Source organism: Bos indicus x Bos taurus, chromosome 6 (assembly GCF_003369695.1).
Source record: "Bos indicus x Bos taurus breed Angus x Brahman F1 hybrid chromosome 6, Bos_hybrid_MaternalHap_v2.0, whole genome shotgun sequence".
NCBI lineage: Eukaryota > Metazoa > Chordata > Mammalia > Artiodactyla > Bovidae > Bos > Bos indicus x Bos taurus.
Genome location: NC_040081.1, coordinates 86,755,883 through 86,770,806, shown reverse-complemented (window position 1 = coordinate 86,770,806; position 14,924 = coordinate 86,755,883).

Below are 14,924 nucleotides of genomic sequence, written 5' to 3'. Positions count from 1 at the left end.
CCAAGGAATTCTCCAGGCAAAAATACTGGAATGGGTAGCCATTCCCTTCTCCAGAGGATCTTCATGACCCAGGGATTGAACCTGGAACTCTTGTACTGCAAGCAGATACTTTACCATCTGAGCCACCAGGGAAACCCAAAGTACTTGAAATACAAAGCAATTTAAAAAATAATGTCATTTACATTAAAAACTTTGTGTCACTCACCTTCTCCTGGTAGACATGTAGAGACAGAAGAAAGCAGATATTATAAAAAGGTTAATGTTAATTCACATATATTCTCTAAATTCTCTTGGGGCTACTTATGCTTATATTCCTCCTGTAACCATCTAATTTAAATTTTAAAAAAGACTGAAGAGATTTGGAGTCTTCAGGTAGGCGTTACTTCTGTCTTTGAGGAGAAGGAAGGTAGACTTATCCCAGGAGGTGAGAACTCTGTGATCTTTGTGGAAGAATTTCAAGTTCCAGGCTGGAAAAGAGAGTGATTGGCTCAGTTAGCAATTGCTGGTCCCCTCCTGTGTTCCAGGCAGCACCAAGCAAATGTAAAAGAATTCCAAGGTGAAGTTATATTGTTGCAGGAAAGAGTAGGGTGCCAGAGGAGGGTCATGTCCCTGGTCTTGGGAGAGTCCCTCGGACGGGACAGGCTACCAAGTGGGGGTCCTTGATTTCTTTCTTGGAAGGAAGACAAAAGTAGGTAATATTAGACCCATGTTGCAGTTAATGTTTCAGTGTTTTATATTATTTGAAATTACCTGGATATTCAATGAATTTCCATCATTTAACTTAATTCAGCAAAATTCAAGTTAACCAAAAATCTGGAGAAACTATTTAGACAGACATACCCAAGACATAATTTTTCCTAAAGAGTTCACCTGAAAATTAATATCATTTACCTTTATTTTATAACGTATGGAAATCATACCAAGTTAATTCTCTCTTTCTTGCTGACAAGCTCTCCAACAAATATTTCTTTCTTTAATACTGACTCTTTTCTGCATCACATGAACTTGAAATTCATTCTGACCAATTTACTTTTTAGAAATATTTAATTTGCAAGTGCTTACTTTTAAGTCAACTAAATAAAACTCTTTTTATAAATTTAATTTTGATAACATTATCTGGAAGTAGAGACGTGTCCTATATAATGTTTTAACTTGATTAATTGATCTGTTGCTGGTCTAATATCTCAGTGCAATTTTTTATAACCTTTTAGATATTTACCCTAGCTCTGTATATAAATGTAGAGTAGATTTGTTTGGGCCCCTTTCATGTTGGCCCATCTAATCTTAGGTAGTATTGTATCAAAACCTGTTGTTTTAATCCTATTAATGTCTGTTTCACTTATTCCATTTCTTTAATAAATATCTATAGATTTATCTTTTGGGAATGAGTCCCTTTAAATTTCTACCTTATTGGGAAGAAGTCTCAACTTTCTCTTCAGCTTTTTTTTTAATTCCTTGTTAATCAACCTAAGTAAGGTTAATTACCCTTAAACATGTATTAGCATTTGTAAGGCCCATTGAAGGGAAACAGAGACCACAAGTAAGCCTTCCAAAACCATTTTTTTGTTTGTTTGTTTGCTTATTTTAAACTAAGGGAGTTCCTAAGGTTTTCCCAGGTGGCACAGTGGTAAAGAGTCAGCCTGCCAATGCAGGAGATGTGGGTTCAATCCCTGGGTTGAGATTTAGGAAATGGCAACCCACTCCAGTATTCTTGCCTGGAAAATTCCATGGACAGAGGAGCCTGGTGGGCTACAGTCCATGGGGTTGTGAAGAGTCAGACACAACTGAGCAACTAAGCACACACAAGGGAGTTCCTAGCTTAACCATTATGTATATATTTTTTCCACCTTTGCTCCCCCCTCCATAAGTACCAATAAGCTGTTTATAATGAGAGCTCCCTAAAATTTTACCAATTTAGAAGTTCTTCTAACTGAAAAGATTCATCATCTGGGCATTAATAAGACATCTAAACAGTGACTCAATAAGATGCAAGAGGTATTCCCACAACAGAGTGAGAATACCTGCCTCCTAAACAGGATCCACGAAGAAGGCAATGGCACCCCACTCCAGTACTCCTGCCTGGAAAATCCCATGGATGGAGGAGCCTGGTAGGCGGCAGTCCATGGGGTGGCTGAGGGTTGGACACGACTGAGCGACTTCACTTTCACTTTTCACTTTCATGCATTGGAGGAGGAAATGGCAACCCACTCCAGTGTTCTTGCCTGGAGAATCCCAGGGACGGGGGAGCCTAGTGGGCTGCCGTCTATAGGGTCACACAGAGTCGGACATGACTGAAGTGACTTAGCAGTAGCAGCAGCAGCAAACAGGACCCAGAAAGGTTATTCTGAAAAATGGTCTAAGACAGTAAAGGCCATTGTTGCACAGGTTGACTCAATGAAGGTTAAGATGGCAAAAAGCCCCTGAGAATTGGCATAGACAAAAGACTGCTAAGAATATCAGTCTATTAGATTGACAGCAAAATGTACACCATGTGTATACCTTCCAAATGGCAGAGATCAAGTTATCAACACACACACACACACACACACACTGTTCAGGTAAAGCATTTACATCTCAAAGGCACAGGGAGAGAAATGCAAGTTCCTCCTAGAACAACTTTTGTTTAAGGTCAGAATTCTTAAAAGATGTTTTATCAAGTCAACTTTCTCTAACTTAACTATGTACACAATTATTTACTGATATGGCAGATGACTTTATCCACTATATGTATGATCTTTTACAAAAGTATGATTATTTTCAGAAATTCAAACCAGTTACAAAAGATTATAATTTACTAAAATAAAACCCCCTTACTCCCATCCCTCAGAGAAAATCATTGTTGATAAATATTTTGTTGAATATATAATGCACAGATGTATATATTTATATCTACAAATATTAAAACAAATCACACTGTGTATACAGCTATGTATATAATTTTACAAATAAATTTACCACATTGAGTGAAATTTTATTTTGCTGACATAGATTGACCCAATTCCATACTGATTAGATCTACATAGGTCTTTTAGCCGATTTTCACCAATACCAATACCAATAGTACTTGAATGGTTCTACTTGCATGTTTGTATATTTGTCTGATTTTCCTCTTCTCCTCATGCTGCTGCTGCTGCTAAGTTGCTTCAGTCGTGTCTGACTCTGTGCGACCCCAGAGACGGCAGCCCACCAGGCTCCCCCACCCCTGGGATTCTCCAGGCAAGACCACTGGAGTGGGTTGCCATTTCCTTCTCCAGTGCATGAAAGTGAAAAGTGAAAGTGAAGTCGCTCAGTCCCGTCCGACTCTTAGCGACCCCATGGACTGCAGCCCACCAGGCTCCTCCATCCATGGGATTTTCGAGGCAAGAGTACTGGAGTGGGGTGCCATTGCCTTCTCCGCTTCTCCTCATACCTACATGTAATTTTTTGTAAAACCAGCAGTTTCTAACTTCAAAATATATTTCTTTTCACCATGTTTCACCATATTCACATTCATTCTTGTCACCTGAAGTCCAAGCCGCTCTCCTACAGACCTCCCAACCATTCACCCAACTTTGTTTCCTTTCGTTAGTTTCACTTGCAGCGCCAGGACCACAGAAGAGCCTGAGAGACCTCTGTCTTCTGTTCCTCAAAGTTTCTCTATCTCAGCACTACTGCCATTACAAACTGGATGATTCTTGGCTACTATTCCAAACCTTGTAGGATATTTGGCAGTATCCCTGGCTTCTATCCTCCAACACCAATACCGGGACACCCGCTGTGATACCATAACTTACTCCAGACATATTGTCTCTGATTGAAAACCACTACTAAGCATACTCCTTCACATTCTGATAAAATATCAGTTCTTTACTAACCTGCCTCGACTACATATCCCTTCACTCTGCCTTTGTTCATTCTGGTTTGGCACCCTGGCCTCCTTGCTTTTCTACATCAATCTCTCTTTCCCTTTGTGCTTGCTTTTCCATCCATCTGTCTTAAATGCTGTCCCCCAGTCAATTCTTGATTACTTTCTCACTTCATTGGTGTCTGCTAAAATGTCATTAGAAGAGACTTCCCTGTCACCCAGTATAAAGTATTCTTTAAATTTCAATCATTCTCTCTTTATCCCCACTTTTTAAAATGTAATTGTTCCTATCTGATATTTTTAAGTATAAATATCTGCTTTAAATTTATCTCTTTCATATGCATTAAAATCAAGGAAGAGGTAGACTCGCAATAGAACTAGATGGGTTTCCTTTGTAGCTCAGCGATAAAGAATCTGCCTGCAATGCAGGAGATCCCAGTTCAATTCCTGGGTAGGGAAGATCCCCTGGAGAAGGGATAGGCTACCTACACTATATTCTTGGGCTTCTCTGGTGGCTCAGCTAGTATAATAGTATTTAATATTGCTGAAAATGAATTGTCATGATGAACATGAGCTCAAGTTCAAAGGATTCAACCAAAAACTAAGATAAGAGATGTGTGTTGGGGAAAGAAAGAGAGAGGGCACACAAGAATATGTCAAAATTGGTAAACTGAGTGCATTTACATGAAATATATGGAGCTATTCTTTGTATCAGTCTTTCAGTTTCTCTGTAGATGTAAAAATTTAACAAAAAATTTTGGAGAGCAATAAGCTATCATTTAAATATTTATTTTTGTATGTCCTCCCATCTACTGTATAGTACATCTTTTTCTTTAAAAGTTACCTTGACAGAGGGATGGGATGGGGAGGGAGGTGGGGTGGGGAGGGAGGTGGGAGGGAGGTTCAGGATGGGGAACACGTGTACACCCATGGCAGATTCATGTTGACGTATGGCAAAACCAATACAATATTGTAAAGTAATTAGCCTCCAATTAAAATAAATAAATTTATATTAAAAAATAAACAACTTGTAAATAAAAATAAATAAATAAAAGTTACCTTGACTCCTTTTCATTCTCTTCCAAAGACAGAACAATAGTCTTAACTTTTTTTAGTTTGACCCAATTCATATGACAACTGAACCAGAACAATTTGTAATTCTGATTACCTATGCATGTGATTAACAGAAGTACCTAAAGAAGCTCTATAGAGAATGTTCTTCTGAATTTTGAAGAAACAGAGACTCCACTTTTGAAGAGTGCACACAAGTGTTCAGGTATACTGGGACCTAGAGCAAAGCAGTAACTCCACTCAAACCTGGAACAGACCTACCTGCAGGTCTGGGGAAGTGAAGGTCCACTGTGGCTCACAGTTGGAGCAAGAAGATTAGTAGCAGACACCCCAGGGAATATTCATCAGAATGAGGTCTTCCAGGGATTGCCATTTTGGCACCAAGACTTAGCTCCACCCAGCAGTCTTCAGTGTTGGAATGCCTCAGGCCAAACAACCTACAGGGTGGGAACAAGCCATCAGCAGACAGACAAAGTCCTCCTATAAACACACCCCTTGCCATGATCCTGCCCACCAGAGGGAAAAGACCCAGGTCTACCCACCATGAGCAGGCACCCATCCCTCCCATTAGGAAGCCTGCACAATCCCCTGAACCAACCTCACCCACCAGGGGCAGACACCAGAACCAAGAAGAATTACAATCCTGCAAACTGGAGAAAGGTGATCACAGACTTAGAAAGTTAGGCAACATGAGATGACAGAGAAATATTAATATACGTCAGATGACAGAACAAGGTAAAACCCCAAAAGAACAACTAAGGAAAGAGGAGATACCTGAAAAAAATTCAGAGAAATTATAGTAAAGGTAGTCTAAGAAATGTTTAATAAAGAACTAGAATCTTTGAAGAACAAATAGATGAATTGTAGAATAACTGAAATGAAAAATATACTAGAAGGTGTCAGTAGCAGAATAAATGAGGAAGAAGAATAAATAGGTGAGCTAGAAGGTAGAGTAGTAGAAATCACTGTTGCAGAGCAGAATACAGAATGAATGAAATGATGAGAGTCTAAGAGACTTCTGGTACAACATTAAATGCACCAACATTTGCATTATAGAGATCCCAGAAGGAGAAGAGAGAAAGAGCCTGAGAAAAAATTTCAAGAGCTAATAGACAAAAGCTTCCATAAAATGGGAAACACTCACTCAAGTTCAGGAAGCGTAGAGAGTCTCATATAGGATAAACCCAAGAAGAACACACAGAGAAACATATTAAACTGGTAAAAATTAAAGACAACGAGAAAATATTGAAAGCAAGAAAGGAAAAGTAACAGCATACAAGGAAATCCCCATAAGGTTATCAGTGTATTTTTAAACAGAAACTCTAAAGGGAGTGGCATGATATATTTAAAGTACTGAAAGGGAAAAACTGAAACCAAGAATATTCTACTCAGAAAGGCTCTTATTCATATTCAACAAAAAAAAATCAAAAGATTTTTAGACAAGCAAAAGCTAAGAGAATTCAGCACTAACAAACCAGCTTTACAACTAATGCTAAAGGAACTTCTCTAGACATAAATAAAAAGGCCATAACTAGAAATGAGAAAATTATGAATGCAAAAGCTCACTGGTAAAGGCAAACACACAGTATATGTAGAAAATCATCTATAAACAAGTATGATATCAAAACTAGCAATTAGAGGAGAGTACAAAAGCAGGATATTGGAAATACATTTGAAATTAAGAGACCAACAATTTAAAACAATCTTGTATAAAAGAGAATGCTATATCAAAACCTAATGGTAACTTCCCTGGTGGCTCAGAGGTTAAAGCGTCTGCCTGGAACGCAGGAGACCCGGGTTCGATCCCTGGGTCAGAAAGATCCCCTGGAGAAGGAAATGGCAACCCACTCCAGTATTCTTGCTTGGAGAATCCTCCTCCTTCCGTGGAGGGAGGAGCCTGGTGGGCTACAGTCCATGGGGTCGCAAACAGTCGAACATGACTGAGCGACTTCACTCACTCACTCAATGGTAACTGCAAATGAAATCTACAGTAGATACACAAAAAGGACAAAGCAATTCAACTACACTAATGGTATTTATCAAATCACACAAGAAGAGAATAAAATATGAAGGATAGAAAAACAACCTACAAAAACAAATCAAAGACAATTAACAAGATGGTAATAAGAACATACATATTGATAATTACCTTAAATATGAATGGATTAAATCTAAAAGACATAGACTGGCTGAATGGATACAAAACAAGACCTGGATATGCTGTCTTCAAGAGACCCACTTCAGATCTAGGGACAGACTGAAACTGAGAGGATGGAAAAAGGTACATCATGCAAACAGAAATCAAAAGAAATCTAGGGTAGCAATACTCATATAAGACAAAATAGACTTTAAAATAAAGTCTGTTACAAGAGACAGAGACAAACACTACCTAATGATCAAGAGATCAATCCAAGAAGAATGTATCACAATTTGTAAATACATATGTACCCAACAAAGGTGTACCTCAATATATAAGGCAAAAGAAGAAAGATTATTGAGACAGTATCACAATAATAGTTGGGGACTTTAACATCCCACTTTCATCATTAGACAGATTGTCCAGATAGAAGATCAATAAGGAAACATGTCTTAAATGATACATTGGATCAGATGGACTTAATTTATAGAACATTCCATCTGAAAAGAGCAGAATACACCTTCTTCTCAAGTATACATGGAACATTCTCCAGGAGAGGTTATGCTGGACATCAAAGCAACTCTTGGTAATATATGAAAATTGAAATCATATCAAGCATCTTCTCTGACTACAATGCTATGAGATTAGAAATCAACTACAAAAAAAAAAAAATCTGTAAAAAGTACAGACGCATGGAGGCTAAACAGTATGTTCCTAAACAACCAATGGATCACTGATGAAAATAAAGAGGAATAAAAAAATACCTAGAGACAAATGAAAACAAAAAAGTGACAATCCAAAACCTATGGGACTCAGTAAAAGCAATGCTAAAAGGGAAGTTTAAAGCAATATCATCTTACCTTGGGAAACAAGGAAAATCTCAAAAAACTTAACATTATGCCTAAAGCAACTAGAGAAAGAAGGAAAAACAAAACCCAAAGCTAGCAGAAGGAACAAAATCATAAACATCAGAGCAGAAATAAATGAAATAGAGATCAAGTAAACAATAAAAAAAGAGCAATGAAACTAAAACCTGGTTCTTTGAATAGAAAAACAAACAAACAAAAAAAACAGTACAACTAGAAATGAAAAAGGAGAAATATAACTGGCAGCAGAGGAATACAAAGGATCATTAGACACTACTGCAAGCAACTATATGCCAACCTGGAGGACAACCTGGAAGAAATGGACAAATTCTTAGAAAAGTATAATCTTCCAAGACTGAACCAGAAAGAAGTAGAAACTATGAACAATGTATCACAAATACTGAAATTGAAACTGTGATTGAAAAACTCCCCCAAAACAAAAGTCCAGGTCCAGATGGCTTCATACAAGGATTCTGTTAAATGTGGTAAAGAATCCGCCTGCCAATGCAGGATATGAGGTTTCAGTCTCTAGGTTGGAAAGATCCCCTGGAGAAGGAAATGGCAACACATTCCAGTATTCTTGCCTGGAAAATCCCATGGACTGAAGAGCTTGGTGGGCTACAGTCCATGAGGTCGCAGAATCAGACATGACTTAGCAACAAAACAACAAAACAATTAAACACGTAGAGAAGAGTTAACAACTATCCTTTTGAAACTATCTGAAGAAAATGCAGAGAAACTCATTCTATGAGGCCATAATACTTTGATACCAAAATCAGACAAAAATATTGCAAAAACAGAAAATTATAAGCCAATATTACTAGTGAACCCAAATGCAGAAATCCTCCACAAAATACTAGCAAACTGAATCTAACAATAAATTAAAAGGATCATTTACCATGATCAAGTAGGATTTATCCCAAGGATGCAATGATTTTTAAGCATCTGTAAATCAGTGTGATATACCACATTAACAAATTGAATCATATTATCATCTCAATAGATATAGAAAAAGCTTTTGACAATATTCAACACCCATTTACGATAACTCTCCAAGAAGTGGGCCTAGAGAGAACCTACCTGGTGTTGAGTTGATTAGTAGCTGACACTTCCTCCTTCTGGATCCACACAAAATATAGTTGTTTTTCCATTTTCTAATGCTTCATCACTGACCAAACCTTTCTGTACTTTATCTTTTATCCAGATAATTATGATACCATTGGTGAGTTTACACCCCGCTAACTCACCAGGAAATCATTTGGGATGATATTGTGTATTTTCCTAACTCTGAGAGCTATTTAATTCCTTTTGTTCCTAAGATTCTCTTCTCAGCTTATTGTCTGTCAAGTGTCTCTGAAAATATCACTAGTTGAGAGACATTTAGGAGAAAATGAGAAGAAACACATAACATAAGCACCCATTTGAATTGATTGATTTAAATTGGCCATAAAAAGCTCTGATTAATTAATTTAATGAATGCAGTAAATGCCATGTCTATTTTTCTTCTTAATTCTCTAAATCTATTAACTGTGTAAAAAAGGAGAGTAGCAACTTTAAAGATATTTTCTCTGTGGAAGTTGACTTTGAGTCCTTATCACAGGGACTATCTTCTCATCTATTTCTCTTTTTTCTGTTGGTAGTTCAGTAAAAAAAAGTTTGTCAGCTACAGAAATTTTTTAAAAATTCTGCTTGCAGCAGCAAAATTGTTTATTTTAGCAGCAACATAACCTGATACTACTTCAGGGGAGATTAAGCACACTGGAAAACCTAAGTGTATTTCAGGCCCAAGCACAATCAATCCTTTTCTAAAAGCCATATAAAGCCAACATTTTTATGTGGGTAAAAAATGATGTAACATTTTCTACTTCCAAAAAATTTCTAAACTGTTTATAGAAACTGAATTACTGTCAGTATAAAGACTTCAAGAAGAAAGTGATCAACTCACTATCAATTTTTTTCCATTGCCTTTACTGTGTGAAGGTAAACTGGTTATTTCTGCCAAAATAACTAACAAGCTTAAATTAGTCACAGGGAAATGAAGAATATACAGGCTATGTTTTAAATCAGAAGAATTGGATTCAAATGTCTGGTGAATGACATTGATTATTAAATGATCTGAATCTCAGTTTCAGTTCAGTTCAGTCGCTCAGTCGTGTCCAACTCTTTGCGACCCCATGAATTGCAGCACACCAGGCCTCCCCGTCCATCACCAACTCCCAGAGTTCACTCAGACTCACATCCATCAGTGATGCCATCCAGCCATCTCATCCTCTGTCATCCCCTTCTCCTCCTGCCCCCAATCCCTCCCAGCATCAGAGTCTTTTCCAATGAGTCTACTCTTCGCATGAGGTGGCCAAAGTACTGGAGTTTCAGCTTTAGCATCATTCCTTCCAAAGAACACCCAGGACTGATTTCCTTTATAATGGACTGGGTGGATCTCCTTGCAGTCCAAGGGACTCTCAAGAGTCTTCTCCAACACCACAGTTCAAAAGCATCAATTCTTCGGCACTCTGCTTGCTTCACAGTCCAACTCTCAACATCCATACATGGCCACTGGAAAAACCATAGCCTTGACTAGACAGACCTTTGTTGGCTAAGTAATGTCTCTGCTTTTGAATATGCTATCTAGGTTGGTCATAACTTTCCTTCCAAGGAGTAAGCATCTTTTAATTTCATGGCTGCGATCACCATCTGCCGTGATTTTGGAGCCAAAAAAAATAAATTCTGACACTGTTTCCACTATTTCCCCATCTATTTGCCATGAAGTGATGGGACCAGATGCCATGATCTTAGTTTTCTGAATGTTGAGCTTTAAGCCAACTTTTCACTCTCATCTTTCACTTTCATCAAGAGGCTTTTGAGTTCCTTTTCACTTTCTGCCATAAGGGTGGTGTCATCTGCATATCTGAGGTTATTGATATTTCTCCTGGCAATCTTGATTCCAGCTTGTGCTTCTTCCAGCCCAGCGTTTCTCATGATGTACTCTGCATAGAAGTTAAATAAGCAGGGTGACAATATACAGCCTTGACGTACTCCTTTTCCTATTTGGAACCAGTCTGTTGTTCCATGTCCAGTTCTAACTGTTGCTTCCTGACCTGCATATAGGTTTCTCAAGAGGCAAGTCAGGTGGTCTGGTATTCCCATCTCTTTCAGAATTTCCCACAGTTTATGGTGATCCACACAGTCAAAGGCTTTGGCATAGTCAATAAAGCAGAAGTAGATGTTTTTCTGGAACTCTCTTGCTTTTTCTATAAAATGGGGGAAGGTTATTATAAGGTTAAAGACAATGTATAAGAATTAAATGTGATAGTCTTGGTGGCATGTAAGAATATTCAACATGATGCTTGTCTCATAGTCAACACTCACTAAAGGTTCATGTGCTCACACATATTTCTTCAAAGGTTTATTAATTTTTTCTACTTTCATGCATATTAGCAACTTGCTTGGATTTGGAACTTAGTAATAACTTCACAGCAATAGTGATTTTCATGGCTATGGCAAGACATACAATAGCAGTAGAAATTAGCTAATTTTCTGACTAGCAATGCAGAGCATTTAAAACTAATATCACTAATGAGACTAGTCAAAAGTGTAATTGAGTTTTTCCTTTTCCCTTTTTTAAAAAAGAATAAGTTCCCTTATCAAATGTTTGCTTATTATTACTGATATTTTAAGAATTGTATTATCTTTGGGGAGAAGAGGTATGAGGGGATGACAATGATTCTTTCTGTCTCAAAATATGCTGTGTCACTGAATCAGTTAAGTTTATGATATGAACGGCATCTTGCGCTTCCTGACTCTTATGCTTTTGACAGTACCTATAAAAATTTCAGTTTCCTCAACCTCACAGAATATGGTAAGCATTATACACCTCATTTGTGTGTGTGTCTATATGTTCAGGTTCATGGTAAAATGCACCAAAATGTTTCATAATCAGAATTATGTAATCTGGATTTCCTAGAATCTCACTTTTAAATAAGTTTACATGGCTACTATAATAAATCTCACTCTATTTACAGTGAAATTTGACATGCAAATCAAACAATAAAACACATACTTATATTTGTTTATGTTATTTTTTTTAAAAACTACGAATGATTTTCACTCTTTCTGCAGGAAAGAAAGAAAAAAACTATAGGATTTATTTATATGTGAGACTGTGAGTTAACTATTGTTTTTGCCACTGTGTGCTGTGTATTGCCTTCTCTCCAACTCCTCCAGAAAATGGAGGAGGAAAATATTGTTGGATTGCCTCTTTATTTCTCCCTATATATAATAAAGCAAATCATGAAAAATTTTTATAATAACAGGAAGAGAACAACAAGGGTACAAAGTTATAATGAAAATATGACCAAGAATAGAAATTAATTTGATAGCAATTTTTAGTTCTATTTCACATTAATTTTGATGTAAAGCAATTAGAGATTTCATATATATTTTAACATATATTTTTAAAATATATATTTTAACATATAATATCTCCATTATTAAAAATTTCTTAGACTCAGTGTTAAAATATTAAGTTTATAATACAAACTCAAATTACTAGGTCTAATATTAATGGCAAGAGGGATAGTATCTGGAAGCCTATTTTGACAAAAAGATGTTGGATTTAAAGTATTCCCCTTTCTGCTCAACTTAAGCTGTATATTGATAACGTCTCCTCATATAGGAATGCTCTAGTTTTTCCCATATCAAAAATCTCTTTCCTAACACAGTATCAACTTGATACTACTCAAGTTCAGAATTTACGACATTACTGATGAGCCTATCTGCAGGGCAGCAATAGAGACAGAGACAAAGAGAACAGACCCATGGACACAGCAGAAAGGGTGGCATGAATTAAGAGAGTAGCATTGAAACATATACATTACCATATGCAAAACAGGTAGCCAGTGGGAATTTGCTCTGTGACAATAGGGAGTTCAGCCTGGTGCTCTGTGACGACCTAGAAGGACAGGATGGGATGGGAGGTGAGTGAAGGTTCATGAGGGAGGGTACATGCCTATACCTATGGCTGATTCATGTTGATGTATGGCAGAAACCATCACAATATTGTAAAGCAATTATCCTCCAGTTAAAAATATTAAAAAAAAAAAAAGATTTATTACAAAGCTACAGTAATCAGAACAGCAGAGTTTTGGTGAAAGAATAGACAAATACATCAGTGAAACAGAATAGAGAACCCAGAAATAGACCCACATAAATACAGTCCACTCCTTTGATAAAGGAGGAAAAGCAAGACAATGAGGAAGACAGTCCATTCAACAAATGCTGTTGGTACAACTGGACATCCACATGCAAAAAAAAAGGCAAATACCAAGCTTAAAGCTGTCACAAAAAATTAATTTAAAGTGTAGTAGAGATCTATATATAAACACAAAACTATAAAGCTTTTAGAAAATAACAGAAGAAAAAGTCTAGAAGAACTTAAGTATGGTGATAACTTTATAGACAAAGTATCAAAGGCACAATTTGTGAAAGAAATAATTAATATGTTATACTTTATTAAAATTAAATACACGTCACTCTGCAAAAGACAATGTCAAGAGAATAATAAGACAATCAATGTACTGCGGGAAAATATTTCTAAAAGACCAATTTGATAATGGCTTATCAAAAATACATAAGAATGCTTAAAACTCAACAATAAGAAAACAACTCATTTAAATCTTAAGGATAATTCAACAAAGAAAATATATAGATGAGAGATGACCATGTAAAAAGATGTTCCACATCATATATCATTAGGAATTTCAAGTTAAAACAATAATTAGATATCACTACACACCTATTTGGAGAAGGAAATGGCAACCCACTCCAGTGTTCTTGCCTGGAGAATCCCAGGGACAGGGGAGCCTGGTGGGCTCCCGTCTATGGGGTTGCATAGAGCCGGACACGACTGAAATGACTTAGCAGCAACACACCTATGAGAATGGGCAAAATCCAAAACATTGACATCAAATACTTTGAGGATGTGGTGCAAAAGAAGTCTTATTCATTGCTAGTGGTAATGGCAAAATGATGATAGACACGTTGCAAGATACCTTGATATTTTCTTACAAAACTAAATACAATCTTACTATATGAACCAGCAATCATGCTCCTTGGTTTTTACCCAAAGGAATTAAAAGCTTGCTGCTGCTGCTAAGTCGCTTCAGTCGTGTCTGACTCTGTGTGACCCCATAGATGGCAGCCCACCAGGCTCCTGCGTCCATGGGATTCTCCAGGCAAGAGTACTGGAGTGGGCTGCCATTTCCTTCTCCAATGCATGAAAGTGAAAAGTCAAAGTGAAGTCACTCAGTCATGTCCGACTCTTAGCGACCCCATGGACTGCACCCTACCAGGCTCCTGCGTCCATGGGATTCTCCAGGCAAGAGTACTGGAGTGGGTTGCCATTGCCTTCTCCATTAAAAACTTATATCTACACAAAAACCTGTATGGTGGTGTTTATAGCAGCTTAATTCAAATTGCCAAAACTTGGAAACAATACTTCAGTAGACGAATGGATAAATAAACTGTAGTACATCCAGACAATGGGATATTATTAAGCACTAAAAAGAAATGAACTATCAGGCCATGGGAGAAAGTTGTGTGGGTGTGTGCTCAGTCGTATCTGACTCTTTGTGACCCCATGGCCTGTAACCTGCCAGGCTTCTCTTTCTATAGAATTTTCCAGGCAAGAATACAGGAGTGAGTTGCCATGCCCTCCTCTAGGGGATTTTCCCAACCCAGAAATAGAACTTGTGCCTCTTGTGTCTCCTGCATTGGCAGACAGATTTTTTTTTTTTTACCACTTCCCACCTGGGAAGCCTCGGAGGAAACTTAAATGCATATAATTAAATAAAAGAAGCCAATATGAAAAGACTCTGTAATACCTGATTCTAACTACATAACATTCTGGATAAGGCAAAACCATGGAGACAATAAAAAGATCAGTGATTTCCAGTCATTAGTGGTGAGAGAGGAAGAATTGATTGGGAGCAGAGGATTTTTTAGGGCAGTG